Below are 20,516 nucleotides of genomic sequence, written 5' to 3' on the forward strand. Positions count from 1 at the left end.
GTCCATCCATGAATGGCGCAACGAAGTGCGAGACGGCGCGCAAGAAGAATCCGTGTTTCAACTTTCAAAAGGCTTTATTGCTGTGCCGGCCCGGCCGGGGGGTAATTCAATCAATTTTGTATTATAATGCAGCTGTTCAGCTGGCGTCAATTGTGTGACACAATTTCTATTGATATACAGAAGCGTCATTAAATTAATGTCGCATAAGGGTCTGCCTGCACAATGTATTCAGGCGACGGACACTTCCGTACTTCCCGGAATGCGCTGCTCACAAACACGTGACGTGTGGAACAATTGCAATTACTGTCGAATGTCGAAATGAACCGCACTGTCGAACCGTTGTACTGGGCGGGGCATCCCGCCCATATGATTTTCCGCTACCGTTCATGGAGCCAAAATATTTCGCACCAAATTACCAACCTACTGGTAAAAACTCTAAATTCAGTAAATGTGTTAGCGACGACGGACGGTCGCAGTAGGGATGTCACCGATTTTAATAATGCCGATGACTAAGCGTATCGAAATGGCAGCACACTCACTCATCAGACGGCGGCAGAATAGTGACGCCCGGGCCGGGTATGACGTAATGCACGGTACACACGACTCACTTCCAGTTGGCACCGATGATGGCTATGAAGAAGTGGAAAAAAATGTCTTAAATAGCCAACTATTTTCGACCACTGAATTGCAGCGTCGCCGTAGTCAAACCGAATTGGTGTACAACTTTCGAGACAACGTACTTCCACGGTAGCTGAGGACAGGCTGCTGCAGCTACGGCTTTATGTTCGTTTCTATTTTATCTCCCAATTGGCTACTCTGGTCTACTAACGAGTCCGAGTTCCAGCAGTTTGCAGCAGATCTATCCTCGTCTAGATGGAGTTGAGAGTGAGCACTAACAAAAGAACCCAGGAGAGCTAACATGGTGAGAGACGGCTTTGGACATAGGACCAACTGAGATGGAAGGATGTGTTTTTTTTTGCTCCAGCCGCAGTCCCGGCTATGGTAAGTACATAACCATGTTTTGTGCAGTGAGAATGTCCTTTGCATGTGCTACACAAGCAATGGAGCCAACTCTTCGCCAAAGTATATAGATAATGGGAAGAAAAGCTTTCCGCCATGGGAACATTCTATGTCGCACTATAGTACAAACTGGAAGCTAGACAAATGATTATATGGCGTTCCTTCTGGCCACCGCCCTCCTCCTTTACTTGGCGCAGTATCATCCCTTTCCACAAAAGCTATTCTGGTGTCTATGTAAGCAGTCACGATGGTGGAAAAATCAATAAAATATTTTCCCATCCAAGTGATATCATCCGCAGTAGGTACTGTTGGCTTTTTCCGTACCCTGTGTTTTTCAACCACCGATTCAGCGTATTGGAATGTACCCATCATGGCACAACCTTCAATCGAAAGGCGCAGAAAGAGTTGGACTAACAGTAAAGGAATTGCGAATAGTGAGTGAGTGAGTCATACTTTTCAACCCATCGCATCGGCCTCGGCCTCAGGTGGAACCGACCGAGCCGAGCACCCCAACCAAGCGTTGCGGTTGGACTTTAAGCTTTTGCAATCTGCTCGGTTTTGCTTTCACCATTCCACCATTCCACCACTGCTGTCGGAATGGAAAATCTGAACAGCAGCACCAGCTGGGTGGATGGATATCGTACCTTCCGCAGGATGGTGAAACTGCGTGGCTGATGTATATGTTAATGGCGGGCGTACGGGGGCACGAACTGTTGCCGTGCGAAAAACTGGCTCCTCCAAGACTTGATTCTATGTCAGTGGTGTAAATCGATATGAGTTTGAATTACGACGGTCGATGTTGGGATCTGTATTTGGCTATATGACCCGGGGGTTGCAATCGATACAGCAAAGTTTCGTTAATTGGTGGTTCGTTAATTGGGCGGTTCGTTAATTGGGTGTTCGCTAATTGGGCTATATGACAACTTGAATGTCAAAATTGTATGGAATTTTCGAGTTTAGAAATTTCTAACAACTGTCAGTCGGCCCAATTAGCGAATCAGCTGGAGTGCAATCGTGGCCCAATTAACGAATTCAGGCTGTATTTGCAAATTATTCCCAGTGGACTGCCTTCCATACATTTACTTTAATTATTTTCAGTTTATTTTGTACTTAGAAATTTTTGTTTTGCAGGATACTGAATCTCATTACGTCTATAATTCCCTTTAGTAATTTTGTTTATATAGCTTTGACTAAAGAACATTTTATTACATTGTATAAATTAGAGACTATGCATTTGAGGGTTGAACCACCGCATGAAGTTCTTCTTCTTGGAATGCGGAATTTGGAACATTTTGGCTAAAGAGATGCGTGCCAATTGCTTTTCCATTAAAAACATTAATACAATTTCTAATCGTTTAAAATCAATGAAATATATTCAAAAACACTTTAATTGCTTTCCATCTGGACTGTAAAATGTTAAATTCTGATTTTCCACTCGTAAAATGCTGTTTAGCATCAGGCCTGGCAGGTTTAAACGAAAAGGCTTTTTGCATCTGAACTTGAGTGGACTGCGTAAATGAGCCCGCACTGCCAAGCACGCGGCCAAAGAACGTGAACTATATGGCAAAGGTTGCCAGTTCAATATTTTTTGTCCATAGGTTTTTGAATACCTTACACTCTTGAATATTTTCGTCTCGTCCGTCCGGTCTTAATACCGAACTACTCAAAATCGTGTTAAAGTGCACAAACACAGATCTGAGTAATCTTAGGCTAAAAAAATCGGCAGGATGAATTCAAGTATAGGTCATTTGTCACCGTGAATTGATGGCAATATTGCAGCGCTTATAATAAACAATGATAGTTGAATTGGGGGAGTAATTGCTGTTTACGGGTTGGTGCAAGGCGATCTGCATAAAATGGCTAAGTTACTTTAAGTTTTTCAAACCATCTCTGTCGTTAAAAGCTGATAAACAAGCTTAATAGTAAATTTTTCTGCTAAACAATCCGCCCCCAAATAGCCATAAACATCAAACCGTTTTACGCCTGCTTAAAAGTATTAAAGTGGCATTATAAACCAGTCGAAACTTTCATTAGGCTCACAGCTTTCATACTACGTTAAAGCTGCTTAAGGGCGCTAAAGTGGTTTTATAAACTACTACCAAGCTTTCACGCGGCTCACAGCACATATACTGTCAGAGTATAGAAATTCGCAGTTCTACTAGCACCAAAATACATGTCCGTTTTCACATTATAGACGGCTTCTGATGTAAAGATATATTCACTGTCAGTCCTGCAGATGCAGATGGGGCGGATTAATTTTTTTAAATTTAAAAATAGATTATTTATTGGCTGCATAAAGGTTGATGAGACGTTGATTAAACGACACGAAAAGCATTGCAAAACTATTTATCGTTCTAAAAACAGAATTGGTAGCAATGCGCAAATTGGCTATTAAGCTTCATTGTAGCTTCGAAAGCAGTTATTAAAACGCCCGAAGCATGATGAAATCACCAGATATAGATGTTCAAGAGCTGAAGAAAGTGGCAGCAGAAGCTGAAGAGTGAGACCGAGTACAAAGTGGCCTCATCGTTTCGCGCCTTGGGCCAGAATGTCGGAGCAACCGGCCAAACTATGAAGACCTGGCCAAAATGGCCATTTTTATGCGGAAGCGAGAGCCTGTGTCTGAAAGCAGGCAATTACCGAAAAGCATCGTTCCGGCGAAGCGCGTCGTCATAATGGATAAGACCTACTTGACGTTCGACAGCAACGACTGGCAGGGACCGTTGACGTTCCCCACTAAAGAGGTAATTGATGATATTAAATTATTTCCCACACCAACTCCTTCTGCGATTGACGATCAACGAAAGAGTTTGTGCAAACACCTGCTTTTTTCTGCGGGGTTTGCAGTCGACGTGAAGATTTATGGTACAAAATGCCTGCCGGAAGTTAACGCTGTACCCACAGCCCGTTATGCCAAGAAATTATCGAAGTTGATGGACCGGCTGAAGATAAATGTTGCACCGAAGTGACTTCGACCTTGCCGACAACATTGTTTGCTCGCACAACGCCGAAACGATATGCAGAGCAAGTTAGATGACCAGTCTGAGAGCTTCTAGGAAGCAGGTCTCACAGTCAACGTAGCAAAAATCATGGTAGTGAACACTGACAATCCCACCAACCGTCACCAGCAGCGGGACAACAAGTTGAGCAGGTGGACACCTCTCAATACCTTTATCATCCTCCTTCTTTATTATCTTCAATGATATAGCCACACGGATCAGAAAGCCCAGGAGTGCCTTTGCAGATCTGCGAAACAATTGCCGCTCAAACCAGATCACTCTTCATACGAAAACTTGAATTTTCAACCCGAACGTTAAATCCGTACAGCTGTATGCCTGCAAAACGTGGTGCGTTACAGCGGAAACAACACAAAAACTGCAGGTATTTATCAATCGCTGTCTGAAATATAGCACCCGTGGTTGGTGGCCTGACAACTTGGATATCCAATGAGGAACTCCATCGTCAATGTCATCATCGGCCGATAGCAGCAGAAATTCGTGAACGTTGGTGTAAGTGGATCGGACACCCCATGAGGAAAAGAGTGAACGAGATCTGCAGAGAAGCACTCGACTGGAACCCAATAAACATTTTTGTCGAGTAACATCTTATAAAGCGTTCGTTACCCGTTAATTAGCTCTACAACGGTTGAATAAGCTACTAATAAAAAAAATGTTTGCTGGGAATCCAGAAGGACAACGTAGAGGAGGCAAACCCAGAGGCTCCGTCGACGAAGTTTAGCCAGCGATGTCCGGGCTGTAGATGAGAACCTCCCCAACAAACATTTTTGTTGAATAGTAGCTTACTTAACCATTGTATAGCTAATTACCGGGTAACAAGTGCTTGATAATGTATATTGAATCTCCTGGCGACAGGTAAAAGCCATGGCTGGTAGCCGTCGGCAGTACAGATCTCTGATTGCATCACTTTGTTCTGCAGGACCCCGGCCGGCATGGACACATAAGTAAGTAAGTAAGAAAGAGGACCGCCAATCGCAACCCTCGCAACATCCTCCAGTTGCATCCGACAGATAATTTTTAGGCGAGATTCAAACGGAGGATCTACTCCAATGATTTCTTGGCCAAAACGGAGAAACAGCTGATCGCCAATACCACGAAAGACATGATGTAGAACACGCTGACATCCAACTTTTCATCGATCATGGCTAAAGTTCCGACCGACTGCCGTAAGACCACCCGGCATTTTTGTAGAAGATTTAATAATCGTAGAATTTACGAAAAATTTATTCCATTGAATTATTCAATTTTTTCAAAAATACTTTTCGTTGATATAAGCGTTTTAAGGTGGTACAATTCAATATGAAAATTGATATTAAAATTGATATTATTGACATCCGAAAACCCCTCGATTGTTTATGTTTTGACCTTTTAAAGCAAACGTTTTGAGTTTGGTGCGTACAAAATCAAATTGTTTGCGAATTGATTCGTTTGAAAATATGGAGAACGCAGTTTTTTCGAAAACAATTCCGGATTTACGTAACCTGGCGATTCAAAAGATGTGGAAAATATAGCGAAACACACCGGACTCTTGCAGGAAGGTGTGGTATTAGCAAAGCAACTGTTGGAAAAATTCTTCTGAAGTTCAAAACGTTTGCGGATCGGTGGTGGATCGCCCTGGGCAGAGGCAGCAAACAATCGGTAAAATCCAGTTTGCTGCCGAATCGCAGCACAAGGTTTGAAAAGTAAAGCCAGCCGGAAGTTGCCGTTCATCAGCAGCAAAGCAAACAACGCCTAAAGGATAAAGGTGACTAAGAGGCATGTAGATAAGCCGATGGAATATTGGAAGATTGGATTCTCGGTATAGAAGAAGTGTTCGTGTGTGTTACAGTTCGGGCTAGGCACTCCAGGAACGCCACATTCAAGGCGCAGCTATATGAAACATGGAGAAGCGAGAAGGTAACGGTAGAAATATTTCTCGTGGGCTGGCGTGGGCAGCCTTGTGAAGAGCGATGGAATTATGACTGGAGACTCGTGCATAAATATCTTGCCTAAAAATTTAGAGCTTTTATTGATTGAAACAGGTTTGAAAAGAAAATCAGTTTGTGTTTCAACTAGATAATGACCTGAAGCAAAGAAAAAATAGTAATTCTTATGGCAACTTGAACCAAAGTTCGTGGGCTAATCTGCAGTAACATACAAAAATAACTATTTTGAAGCCCTGGAGAGGGTCTAGGAAGAACTTGATCTAAAACACTTGAAGAATCTAAAAGCGCTTACAAACTGCTCCTGAAGGTAAAGGAAGCTTATGCTTGTTGAAGCTCTTATGAAGTGAGTACTTTTTTTTACCAATGTTCTTTTTCAAACAAAAGTACAGTTCTGAATAGTGAATAACTTTTTCTTGCTCATAGTGTTTCATAAAATATAAGTGAGAATTCCAAAGCCTTTGTTGAGCAGAGTGTAAACAATCTGTGTTTTCTTAATCGTTTTGAGTTTTCGCACCATAAAATAAACTTGTTTCATTCAATAGCAAACAAAACGATGTGGCTCTCGTAACGGCTTTTGCTGGCCATATTGGCAAACATGTGTGGTATGAACACATTGCATATTTTTAATATTGCTGGTCGGTTTTTGGTTACTTCCCCAAAAATTTCTGTAAAATAAGTTTCATGTTTGTAAGTAGACTTCATAAAATTGCACCTGAGCGTCTGTGTACGAATTTGTCATCCTCTTCGTAACAGTTTCTTGTGAATCGATACTAAAAATCACGCACGTCACAAGTCATGTGCCTGCCCGCAGTGTTGTCGCAGATTTTGTTAACCCTCTCTCTACCCGGAAGAACAGATCGTAAGATATTTTAACGACGTGAACGTCTGGAATAACATTAAAATACGAAACGTTCAACGTTCGAAAATCGGTCCGGTCCAGTCCAGTATCGCCATGCGATTTCCAGCTTTTATCGTTTAATGTTTTGCGTATGTTCAGGACCGCCGCACTGATATGGTTCCTACTTAGAGTCGAACCAAACTCGTTCTAGCTGGCATTAAATTGTGCCTAATGTACTTCATTGCTGCCATCGGCAATCGAATGATTAGATGATGGTCAAATATTTTCCGCCGCCATAAAATTCCAATTTGAGCTCGGTGGCCCGTAAAACGAACAGCCGATGAGGATGGCGTGAGAAAGAGAGAGAGAAAGAGAGCGAGACATACACACATGGATGGAATGGAGACAGGGGAATTTTACGCCATTCGTCTGCCAACGGCACGCCGCGGCAACGACTACCAGAAGCGCTTAAAGAGCAGAACCGTACGGCAGTACGGCATGAAAAGCATTCGCTTGAACACGCAGAATCGAGAAATGAGAGAAAAAATAAATAAAAATATATATAGATATCGAAAAATGAGCTGAAATACAAATTTTCATCGAAGACAGGAAGAGATATTGGAAGGCTGTCGATTTGACGTTTTTTGCACGAAGAAGAAAAGAAAAAACTAACTTTTGGACAAAAAATAAGCCGATTAATGGACGGTTAAAATACTCCGTAGTAATGATCCCTTATGAAATCATTAAAAATAAACGATCCCCCCACCCTAATCAGTTCATAACTTTTCGACAAACGGGCAATTACCTTCACCACAAATTTGTTAGTTAGCTAATAAAGTTTAACTGTTCACAGCTTTTTTTATTATCACTGGTATTCCGAATTTTTTATTTCTTTTCTTCGGCCTACTCTCCGGATAGAACGATTCGTTCCGTCAATTCTTCCTCCCGATGTGGCCGATAATTACTTTCGCGTGACTTGTTTTCTCCTTTTCGCAAAGAAAACTTTTCTTTCTCGACTTTCGCGTGTAAGTTCCTCTCTTCTTTACTTTATTTAAAGACAAATGACTTAAACATTTCTATCTATAACTACAAAAATGTGAACATTCCCGATAAAAAATTTCAAACCAACTGAGTAAAATTTAGAATTCCTGTAGCTGTATGACTTTCGGGAACCTCACCGACACACCGACAGCCGCAGAAAGAGAAAGCACACAGACGGCCAAACGGGACGACGACGTCGAGTCGAGTCGACGTTGACGGCGGACAAGTTTGCAGCATATCGGAGAGCACGTGCGCAGGCGCATGGGATGGACCAGACCTGTTTTCCACGGAAAGGCACCGTAGAGTAGAGCGGCACGGCAAGCAGCAGCGGCGGTTCCTTCCTACTGCCATGCCAATCGGTGTTCCTGCCTGCCTGCCTGCCGTTTCGTTGTAGGTACCGTTTGGATTGTCAGCAGCCAAGCGAGTCCGTTTCTACGGTGGAATGCTAATCGCTCAGGGATGCGAGCAAAAAACATGACGTACACGTTGTTACTTCAAACGATCCAACTTACGACGATATCGCGTCGCAGAATTAAATTATCGCCAGTTTATTATGACAATGATGTAAATTAGCGAAATTCAGACCTACACCGGTGCGGTGTGGGGAAAAAAAAGTCGTATGGGAACGGTCGATGGTTTCGGCAAGCGTCAACGACGCATGCCCTGCCACCAATAACGGGACGGCCATCGGCTTCGGCAATGGAGAGGAATAGATTTCCGATTGGAAAGATGGATAGAGTTATATCGAAACTGCATACCGAAATTCGTGGAAAACTACCGACCGAGGTCGAACGGAATTCGGATGCAGAATTTATGTAATTTCTGTAGAAAAAGCTCAAAACCCATTCACAACCGGAGATTTACTGTTGTTGGTGCATCGGAAATTAAAAACAGAAAACTTTTCCATCCAACCATTGTAAGCGCCCCCAAACTAAAGTGGTGAAAAATCGCCATACTTTAACACTTTACAAACAGATATTTTACTTGCCGATGGAATCGATCCGGCGACAAGGTTAACGTTTTTCGGTAAATACCTTCGCCGCAACAACCGACGACGAGGAATGAATGTGCGGTGCCTCTGCTTGGATTGGAAGAAAGCAGCATAAAAACCGCAACGCCAAAAAGTTTACGTCATCCGAAAAAGCTGCTGCAGATATTTGTGGCGGGTGACAGCGGCATGCATCAGCCGCAGTCAGCCGGCCAGCAGCCAAGGTCGCGTGGTCATATTTTTAGTTTTGTAACTAAACGGCCCCCGTCTCTCCTGGCAGCAGTAACAACAGCAGCAGCAGCAGCAGCGGAGATAACCAAAAATTTACCTTTTGACAAGTGCGAATTGCAATTCGGAATGGGGTTGGGATGTAAAACAAGGAGATGGAAAACACTTTTCTTTCAATGGACCAGTATTTTACTGGTTGGTAAATAATTAGCTTTGCAGTATTTTTTAGTATTCAAAAATGGTATTACCTTGTATTAATTACAAGTCCGTTTTAATCCCGATTATGTAGGATGCAAAAAAATGAAGAACGATCGAGGAGGTTCAAAGGGTCGAGCTTGCCATTAGGTTCAACTCAGGCAGATCATTGAAACAAAGGAAGTCTACGTGGAAGTGTAATTCAGATAATTTGATTTTAAAGATGGTTCAGAGCAATCTGATATGTTAAAAGTACATATTTCAACCGAATCTAAAAAACTTTCTTCTGTAAAGTTGTAAGAACGATTGCCGTTTTGTCCCATGATTGATAAAAGAAAAAGATTCAAACCTAAATGACAATAACAAATTTCCAAGACACTGTTAAAATAGTTTGAAACCCGTTAAAATGTAGTATTCATAACTTTGAATGACAGAACTCAAAAGACTGAACTTAAATGATTCTGTATGTAATCCCGAAGAGAAGAGTGTTCCCCAGGGAAGCGTATTTAGATTTTCTTTCTTTAGACCAACCTCGTGTTTTAGTCTTGACTTTTATAACGAGGTCATTTAATAATTTTTTTGTAACGGATTTTTTTTTCAATCGACGGTAGAACGGTAGAACGTAGACGGTAGAAGAAAGTAATGAAACAAAGGTATAGATAGTATCTAAGGGAAAATAAGGCGTGACGAGGAAAGAGCGGCAAATTAGATAAAGGAGGGTCATTGAACCAACCTTTATTAAAGTTTGTAGAACAATCCTTTTTAACCAAGTTGGGGGATCCTTGGATCAAACCAAGCTATAATGGGAGCCTACTCTAACCGGATATAAAGCTAACTTTTCCCCTAGACCTCGTGGATATGCGGTAAACCTTTAAACCTCAGTGGACTGGCCTGAGGGAAAAGTTGAGTTCGGATCCGGTTATTATTGGTTTTCACTATAGCTGGAATCGATCCGCATATCCTCCAGCTGGGGTAAAGAACAACGTTATACAAACTTAATAAGCTTTACTTTAATGACCCTCCCTTACTTTATTTGCGACTTTTGACCTTCACGCTTTATCTTCTCTCAGATACTATCAACATCTTTGTTTCATTACTTTCTTCTACCGTTCCCTCTGTCGATTGTAAAAAAATCGTTGTGAAAAATCTGTTTCTATTGTTATGTTCACAGATTATATGTGAAGCGGCTTTAGAAGAAACCATAAGCACTTGAACAAAGATATGCGTCCTCTACATAGATATAGCTCAAATATAACGAAGCTTTACGTTTCAAGTTTTACGAACGCATTTCTTTGTTTTGGCGATTACAGCAATGTCGTGAGAAAAGCATTGGCGGAACTAGCGCTCACTTCTAGGGGGGGCTATAGCCCCCGGCATTTTTTCGACCATTTTATTACTTTGGCATATTAAGATTAAATGTACATTGATGCATAGGAACTTTAAGTTGTGATGCATATAAAAATTACTCTTAGGTTTTTATTATGTAAAGTTATCTAACTATAGTTTTTTCTTAAATTTAAAAATCCAGCTTAAATTTTCTAGGGGGGGCTATATGTCTTGGCTTAGCCCCCCCTAGCCCCCCCCCCCCCCCCCCTAGTTACGCCAATGGAGAAAAGTATTACCAGAAACCCCCGGTAATGTGAATGAGATGTCAGAATAGTCAGAATATTTCCATGAGAATAGTCTGAACGAACCCCATGAATATATTGTTTTGATTTGAAGAACACAAACGTTTTGAAAACATATCCGTCGAAAGCCGTCTATTTTGCTGGGTAAGAGGAAAGGTATAACTTTTTTTTTTGCTTTTTCCCAAGTATCCAGTCAACTTCTGTCAATTGAGTATGATGTTTGGTCTTTTTTTTTTAAAGTGAGTGCATTCAAACTACCGGAGTTCAGTCCGCATAAATGAAAACAATTGTGAAAATGGTCATAACCATATCGGAGTACATTCCAAAACCAGACATTTCAATGGCGTCTACTATTTACAATATGGTCCAACTACAGAGACTGTAGATTACAGAGGCGACAAGGCACTCAAAAACCGCTAAATTTTAAATCAAAATGGAGGTACCTTTATTTGTGATGGTACTCTCCGTTTTGATTCAAAATTTAGCGGTTTTTGAGTGCCTTGTGCCTTTGTAACAGCAACAGTTTGGATACAGCATGGTTCTATCTCACAACTGGTTGTAGATTGAAAGATAGGTGATAATATTTATGGCTATTGCATGACTCGAATGAATGCGGGAGGTTAAAAAAAAAGTTAGCGGAGATTAATGACATCGGAATATAATAGTGCTCCGATTTCAAAATTTGTTCCACTTGTTTCCTCCTTCCTAGAAAACTTTAGACCAGTATTTTTTTCTATTTGGTACTTTGGGAGCGTTTTTTTTCATATTTTCTTGACATGACCCAAAAATTGATCGGGGTGATGGCACGTGGGGTTCGCACCCACGATCTATCGGTTCGTATCCGACTGTTTTACTAACTAAACTACCGCCGCCCGCAATGTTAGTTTTTTGCTCCCAATTCTATCACTCCCCGTACACGCGCCACCCAGATAACACAAACACAGAGAACAGACTACCAGGTAATTGACAAAAAGTGTGTAAAAGGTTTTTATGTAATCTCCGAGCAATCCTTCAATAGAACTCCCCTCGAGCAGTAAGTGGCAAACTAAATCTTGATGTCGCTGCCATCGCTGCTATGTAACTCCAGCACAAAGAAATATTGACAAAGGTACATGGATATTTTTTGATGCGTTTGGCAAACTATTTCTAGAGGGCGCTACCGACAGATTTTACACACAAGATATCGATTGCTTCCTATTATTTGCATGACTGCTCTTTGTTTCTTTTTTATTTCTGGATAGACTGTTATCTACTCGGTCAGCGTGATAGAAGCAGAGTAATACGATGCCGACGTTTGTACGGCAAGTCTTGGATTTTTTTACGAAAATCATAAATTTTAAACTACTGAAGCGATTTTAATGATTTTGCCATCTATAAAAATGTATTTTAATACACTTTAGAGAACCAATATAGGAATGATGCTCAAAAATTTTTGGTGTCGCAAAACTATTAAATTTTTTTTTGTGTTTTCATGGTTTGAAGACCAAAAAAACCTTCATTTTATTATATTTTTTTTTGGAAAACTGAATCTATTACATATGTAACACAAGATTCAAAAATAGATAGAAAATAGATTGTTTTTAAAGGTAATGCAGGATAGTACCGTGGAGCCCCGTTCGTTTGACCGTTTTTAATCTGAACACTTTTTAATTTGAACCCCGCTGGGTTGCACGATATGCAAATTGCAAAATTAAAAAAATTAAAATTAAAATGCAAATTAAAAATGGTTCAAATGTCATTCTCAACATCCCAGACAACACAAAATCGTAATAGAAAGTTCACATTAAATCGTTTTCATGTCAATTTCACATTGGAATTGTATAATGATTAGAGTATGTCAAATCGACGTGAACAATAAGTTGTTTTGCAGTCGTGCGTGTCTTCATATACAATTCATGAATGTGAATTATAAAGCAGGATAGACAATTGCAATATTTGATTATATCTTAATCATATTCAATCATATTCATATTCAGGAGTATTTAGTTGCGTGTTATAAAAACTGCGCAAAATAGAATTACAAATAGTTATCAAAATTTTCGCACGTATATCGTCTCCACTTTGATCATATATGTTCTTATATGGCGTGAAATATAACTTTTTCGTTCAGATATGATTTCGTATACCTCAGTTGCAATCGAGATATACAAACCAAATGGTTTACTGGGATGGCATCATTTGCCTTCGCAGACAATGCACATAAATACGACTTTTTTTTATTGATCTAGCGTGTTTAATCCTAGTTTAATCAGTTTCACATTTCGTTTCCCAACGATTACGATAGAAATCCGATCGGAGAATAACATATTCGCTGCTTGCAACTATCAACTAAACGAGACTAAATCAAACCACCAAAACAATAACAAAGAGCAGAGCGGCTAGTTCATACAAGTTTCAGTATATTTAGGGTTGCTAGTTGTTCAAATTAAAAACGGACCCCGTTAATTTGCATGAGGAATCGTTCAAACGAACGGAGGTCCACTGTATATGGTTGAATAATGCGCTCCAGAACTACCACGAAGTTCCACAGCCTCTTATTCAGCAACTTCTATCTCTACCTCTTCGTGGTATCATCCGGGATACGTTCCTTAGTGGAAATTGGACAACCAGTGGAAACTAGGGTCGTATGCGGACAGAGAAGGGGGCACTCATGCGAAGGCTGGGTGTAAATTATCCGCCTGCAAGACGGTTCTTCTACTACTAAGAACCAAAGCAGAGGAAGCCCCTAAAGGAGGATGGTTTTAATAGCTGTTATCCATGGCTATTATGTAAAAATTTGAATGGATAAACCCCTAATCCAAGGTGTGACGCGACCCGTGCCGAGAGATGAATGGTGTAGGGGGTTCTATAAATTCTCTCGCCGCAACGGAGCCTGTGGAGTACCAGGGCGCCCTCCACAGTAATTTGTCCTTGCTGCATCAAGCCGGTCACTGATACAGTGGACGATTTCTTCGAAAACAGACACTGAGGAAGCCTGCAAGTCGTAGGCGAAATACGTATCTGTCATTGAATAAAATACACATAGTAGAATTAAATTGGATAAGTTTTCTTATTTTTTATTTTTAGGTTTCGTATTCTACTAAGACGCTCCAAAAACTTCAGTCGGACGATTTCTTACCGTGCATGCTCCCTCTGCGGAAAAAACAAAGACACGATTGAGGTGGAGAGGAGAATAGGGGAGGAACAGGATTTGAATGATGCGCTAGCAGAGGTTCAGTCCTGATTCTCGTCTATACTCAACACGCTGACTCGTTGTGAGTCGATAAACGAGAATGTGGCTCCAACTCTCTACTCACGGGTCGAGATTCAAGTTCAATTTTCTAGTTCATCCAATTTCATCATTCTTCGCATCAGACATTTCCTCACTTTCCACAAAAAGAGCTGACGCCTTTACCGCGTACAGAGTCAGATACAAGCAAAAAAGAAAAAAATACATCCGGTGGTGGTAAATCAATAAACTGTCCGTGATGACGGACGTTCGGTAACAGACTGCCTGTTTCTATCGCACTGACCGAGATCGTTCGAAAACAATCATCGTCGCCGAGGCGAGTGTGTGGTGCGTGTGTGGAATGATTGAATTGGGAGAATATAACCTAATATAAGAGTGCGGCGGTAGTTTAGTCAGTAAAACATTCGGTCGGCAGTTGAAAGATTGTGGGTGCGAGTTCCTATATATTCAAAACAATGAATATTCTTGCTAGAGAAGTCAAAAGAGAAGTAATAGCTCGAGGTATGTAATGAAGCCTCTTATCCATCTTATAGTTATTCTTCGTACTTCTTGGCTTTAGAGAGTAGTTGGTTAAAAAGTAGTTAACAATAAAGAGGAGGAAAATAGTGAAAAAGATCGACACTTAAGCACGGATAAAAACAGTCAATCCATAATTGATACTGCGGAAAGAACGACGTGTGGAATACAAAAAATATCGCCGGACAGTATCACAATGAAACAAAATAATGGTCGCAGTAATAATGTCCTTACAAAAAATGACAGTCGACGTCCATTGCAAGTTTTCCCTTTATAATCGAACAGAAATTAGGATGTAGAAAACAACAACAGGGATCAGAATAGGTGAGTATTTTATTTATTTATTTATGCATTTGTTTGACTAACTATTGACGTAAAACACGCGTCTTTTGAATTATAAATTACGGTATTATTAATGCCTTCATTTCGTAATTGTATGAATTTCGTTTTGTTCATTTCGTAAAGAATATGAGAGTGTCGAAGCAGAAAATTTGAATTTCAGTTAAAAAATCGGCGAAGGCTCGTGCCGCTGGTGCACGATGAGAAGGGTCAATACCTTGCAATAATCCAGCGAGAGGTCAACGATGCCCAATTTCAACCGCCTCATATCGTCTTCTGCATACCTCACTCGCGAGTCAAATAACTCGTGAGAAATCAACTGCCCGTGCAACGGCGCCACTAGCCCTGGCGCACTGGGATACAGATTTTGCATTACTTTTTCCTCTTCATCTTCGCCCTCGATTCTACTCACGGGCAGGAGTGCAAATCCTCGCGAGTAGTCGGTATCAGTAGCTCGGGCTGCAATTGCATCAACATTATTTATGTAATAAGCCGACTGAGAACGTCGCATAGCTTCGTTAAGCAGTCTGATTAACCGTTTCCTCCTTGTAAGGACTAGAAACCTAGGTATACCTCAAGGATGCTATCACGGACCTCTGTTATTTCATATTTCATATTTTTCTACGATGTCTTCTTTATCATCACAACCAGAAAGTAGACTACTAGAGGCCGACAATCTTAAACTGTTCCTAGTGATACGGTGAAAGTTTTTTGAAATTTTTTCTGGTCAAGCGTTAAGTCTGAGTGTTTACTTTTAACGAGTTTCAGGATTGTCCGTGTAGAGATCACTACCTTTACTCGTTGATTGTTGCATAGATAAATAGTAACCATGATTGAGGAATGAGAAATTGAAAGTTTACATTTTTAAGTGGCTTCGATTCGAGGTAATTTATCATCAAATATAGTCACAAGGAATACTGAAGAAATCTGAAACTTTTTGACATCAATTTGAAATTTATTTCCGTTTCCATCTCACAGATTATGATAGAAGTGTATCCAATTTTCTAAAGGAAAAGGTTATTATCATACGTTGGAAAATAACCAGCCAACTCTCCACCAATGTTAGCATAACTAAACTTTACAAGCACTCAAACCGAAACCACCGCAACATTTCTAAGTACATGCAAACAAATTTCCTGAACTGTCAGATAACGTTACCAATCAAAAATCTATTTTCATACACTCTTGTTGTCTAACTGATACGCGCTTTAGTCTATTTTATGTCAATGAACTGGAAACCTAGGGATTACATCTCAATAATACTTAAGGGTTTTTGAATTTTCTTTAACCATATTTCGGATTTTATTATTAACAGACAGGCTTATCACAAGTAGTTTAGACTCGGTTTAGACTAAACTGTGAGATATCTTATGGTAAGTAGGATTCCATTCAATTGTAGTACGTTTCCCAACAAAGGTAGAAGATATGAATATAAATTTATTCTTGGTGTTAAATACATTTAGAGATAACGTTTAGGTGTACGCACCAGTACTTTTTCGAATCAAAATTAGCTCCTTTAGCGATTATTTAATCTCAATATTATCATTGTGCAAACTAAAGACACCATCAAACAACTATGAATTGTTGTCTTGCAGAGTCTGCTCCATATCACCTACGTGGGACAAAATCATTGGTCTTAATGATTTATGATTAATGGTGTTGTTCAGAACCAGTTTTATTTGTGAGTTATATTACTTAACAGCTTTTCGAGACGTTCTTTAATTTACGATTTCGTTTAACTACGTCGCTCTAATCGTTGATTTATTAAATGGCTATATTTCAATCAACTCATGTTTTAGTGAACAACATCATAATCCGTAAAAAAAGATTACTTATTGCGTAATAGAACAAACAAATTTTGGCATGAATGCGTGACGGCGTTCATCCAGTGGGCAGATAAGAAACGAACATGTGAGCCTCGAGTGGGTTAAAAGAAACCTATAAAACATCTCACCGTTTTTCTGGACTCGACTGGGTAAACTCGTCCCGTCTCGAAACAGCCTGTTTTTGCTTATCTTAAGCTGTACTGTTAGCACACACGCCACTCGGCCGCGCGTAACTGGCGTTATCAAAATGACATTGAAACCGCTACTGGTCTGCCTCGGCCTGGTCGCCGAACCAATAAATCCTCGCTGAGCACGTTTTAATAGCAATCGGTATTGGTAGTGCTTCAATAATAGCATACCCTATGATTAATAGGGTTCGGCTGAGGGTGTCCTCCATGCGACGACGACGACGACGACGTCTCAGCTAACGCAAATTTTATGCTGGATCACGTTTTTTGCAGTATGCTCTACCTACGAGTTCTCTCCGATCCGGTATGAATGACGAATTTGTGTAGGAATAAAGTAAGCACACCTACAGAAGAAAGCGGCGAGGTTCTACGTCGTTCAAGTTAAATGCGATAGCAACGACTGCGGCGACAAACGGGACGACGGCCGGCCTAGTATTGGTTTCATCAATTAAAATATTTCACCGGTGTATTGGTACCATCGAACGATTTCGTCTGTTCTGCGTGGAACGGATTTTCAGCGGTAAAGTGACCGTGGTATTATGTGTACTGCTTATTAGTTAATCTGCTACTGCACCTATGCTCATACTATATGTATCAATCTCACCCTGTATCAGCAGCGTTTTGCTTTGATGATAATCGATTAGGGGTTATTTGCTAATTTACATGTGAACGCGCACGCGACCGGACTGGTAGCCATTCTGGTCGCAATTTGAGGGACTGTCGCGAACAATTGCCAATTAGCGATCGGTTTGCAATCAACCACGCCCTCACATCCTTGATGTATCAGGCAGAGATCGATTGGAGTGCATACCGGGCCATCAAGGTGTGCACACCTTCATCGTCTCCTGTTGTAGCCAGAGCTGTGCGCCACAGTGAGAAAAGCACACACAGCTTGACAACTGCTGAACTCTAGAGGATTCAGCCTTGAAAATTTATCCTTTTCTCATAGCCGCACGGTTCGATTTATATTTTTTTCCGTACGGTCATGATAAATGGTGCCGCAGCTTGTAAAAGGATCTAGAAATAGCACTTTAGCTTTTCGTTCATCCATTCGGTCGGTAGTAATCCCGAAATTATGGATGGACGTAATATCGCACTCTGGGCAAAGTTCCATCTTTTCCGACGTGTTCATAAGCGGAAAAATCTAGAAAAAATAACGTGAGCATGAGGAGCTCGACTGCCATAAAGTGAAGAGAAACATGCGTACTCTTTTAGTGACGAACGAAAAAAATTCAATTCAGCTTCACGTCACATGCACTCACATGTAGGTGAACTTTTCCAGTACTTCTTTCACAGCAAATCGTCGATTAATGAATGCACCGGCTCACGGATCCGCCCCGTGTACTGTACGGGTGTCCGCCAGCAGGTAGAATGTCGACGTTTAAATACCTGGAAAATGGGAATCGAGTGCGGCCCGGCTTCAAGCAGTCTCTGGTTTCTTTTCGCGGCGCACCAAGAAAAACCAGGCAGCGGTTCCTTGCTGCCGAGATCAGTCAAAATGGCGACTGGACACTCCTCGATGCGTCACAGCGGTTTATCGCACCGCTATTCAAATTTCGTACCCGGAAACGGCTGGCTTTAATGCTTCCCTAGTGACACAGGACCTATTTCACAAGTTTTACTTACTTTTTGTACGAAGGGACAATTTTTCGCGTATAAAATAATGGCACACACACTACTTTTCAACAGAATCAGCTCTCGAAAAGACTCCACGGCCGCAATATCAAAAATCGATCGGTTGAAGCGCTAGTCGATGAAGGCACGCGCGACAGCACCTGCGGCTCGGCAGCTCGTTCGTCGACTTTAGGGTTGCATCAGACTGCTACCAGAGGTGACAGTTGTGACACTCCGTCGATTAAGGAAGTAAGGTAGCTACACTGAAAACGAAAGTATGCGGAATAATCTGACAGCTTCACATACCAAAGTTGGGATTCATATTCCGAACGCAAAATATGATTGTTTGCTCGATTGCGATCATGCTATAAAGGTAAAAGTTGCAATAAATGCATTGCGCAAAACTATATAGTTGTATTGGATTTCAAATCCAATTTCATTTAAGATTTGAAGTGTATACATTGAAGTCCAGTTTGAAATTAAAATTCAAATTTAGTTTAAGTCTTATTTAAACTCGATTTCAAGTCCAAAATTGAAATTAATTTCACTTCTTTAAAGTTAAAATGTATGTCCAAATTATTCCAATTTCAATTCTATTACCAAGTCCAATGTCCAATTTCGAGTCAGGCTGCATGTCCAATTTCAACTTTGATTGCAAGTTCAATTCCTAATACAATTTCATTCCTATTTTAAGTTCAATTTCAAGTCCAATTTTACCTTTGATTGTAATTCCAATTGCAATCACAATCTCATCTACAACTTCTTCTCCGTTTTCATATCTGTCTTGAACCGAAGTGGCTGGCTTGTGTTTTTCAATTTTAAGTTTATTTTAAAGTAATATTTCGCTACTAATTTTGTTTTCAAAGTCAATTCCGATTTGAAGAACAACTTCAAATCCAAATTATTTCAAATGCAAGTTCAATTTTACCATACAGATGTGTAATTTTACGTCTAGTCAAATTTCACATCTATATTTAAGTCCAATTTCCAGTTCAATTTGAAGTGATGCCATAGAACAGAAGTGGAAGTAGAAATCCAAACACGTACATGCTACTTTCTACAGATGCTAGCGAACCTGGCGACCGAGTCACTTTTTTCCACGAAAACACACGAACGCATACGAATGCACACGAAAGCATGTGAAAGATGCTATGCGATTGGCAGCGAGCGTTCTGCTTGTATTGCTGTTATTCGCTTCTATGCGAAAATCTTCTCAAAGAAAAATAAAAACAAAAAAGACTCTGTTACCAGTTTTGATCGCCGAGTCGTTCGGACTGCCACTTCTGTTCTGTGGTGATGCTTTAAGTCTAAATTAGTAAAAATTCAAGTCTATAATTTTAAGTTTTTTTATCCAACCTCAAGTCCGATTTCAAGTTTAATTTTAATTCCCATTTAAGTTCGATTTCTTGTCCTGAAGACCAATTTCGAGTCTCATTTAGTTCCAGTTTCAAGCAAATCTTTTAAATTCGAATTTATTGACAAATTTCAAGTCCGGGCTTAAGTTAAACTTTAAGTTTATGTTATTCCAAAATCAGGTCCAACTTTCCATCTAGCATTAGTCCAATTTTGAATATAATTTCCAGCTCAATTTGAAGTTAAAAACCAAATAAAAGTCTGAGCCAATTTAACTATAATTTAAGGTCTATTCCATGCTCAATTTCAGATCTGATTCCAAGCACGATTTTCTACTTTCGACTTTAATAGAGGTTTTCCGTCAAAAATTTTTTGTTCATTAAATCTTCGGTTTTGACTCTTATAGCGAATTTATAAATTAACCTGGCTCAGGTCGATTAGCACTCAGTTTTAATCGAAGTGCTGTCAAAGCGTTCATAAATTAACCGAGATTGCATCTCGGTTAAACTGACAGCATTCAGTTTGAAGCGCAGGTTGAAACCCGTGCCCGTATCATTCATAAATTTCGGGT

At 40.4% G+C, this 20,516-nt stretch overlaps 1 protein-coding gene across 1 annotated transcript in view; it reads right to left on the reverse strand.

The window, feature by feature from the left end:
• Positions 1 to 18,717, reverse strand: part of LOC128737282 (14-3-3 protein zeta) — a 32,724-nt gene extending 14,007 nt beyond the window's left edge. The window contains exon 1 of the mRNA XM_053831888.1: positions 18,605 to 18,717. The gene's annotated coding sequence lies outside the window, so the exon portion shown is untranslated. The remainder of the gene's footprint in view (positions 1 to 18,604) is intronic.
• Positions 18,718 to 20,516: the final 1,799 nt, after the last annotated feature.

This window comes from Sabethes cyaneus, chromosome 2, assembly GCF_943734655.1.
Source record: "Sabethes cyaneus chromosome 2, idSabCyanKW18_F2, whole genome shotgun sequence".
Classification (NCBI taxonomy): domain Eukaryota; kingdom Metazoa; phylum Arthropoda; class Insecta; order Diptera; family Culicidae; genus Sabethes; species Sabethes cyaneus.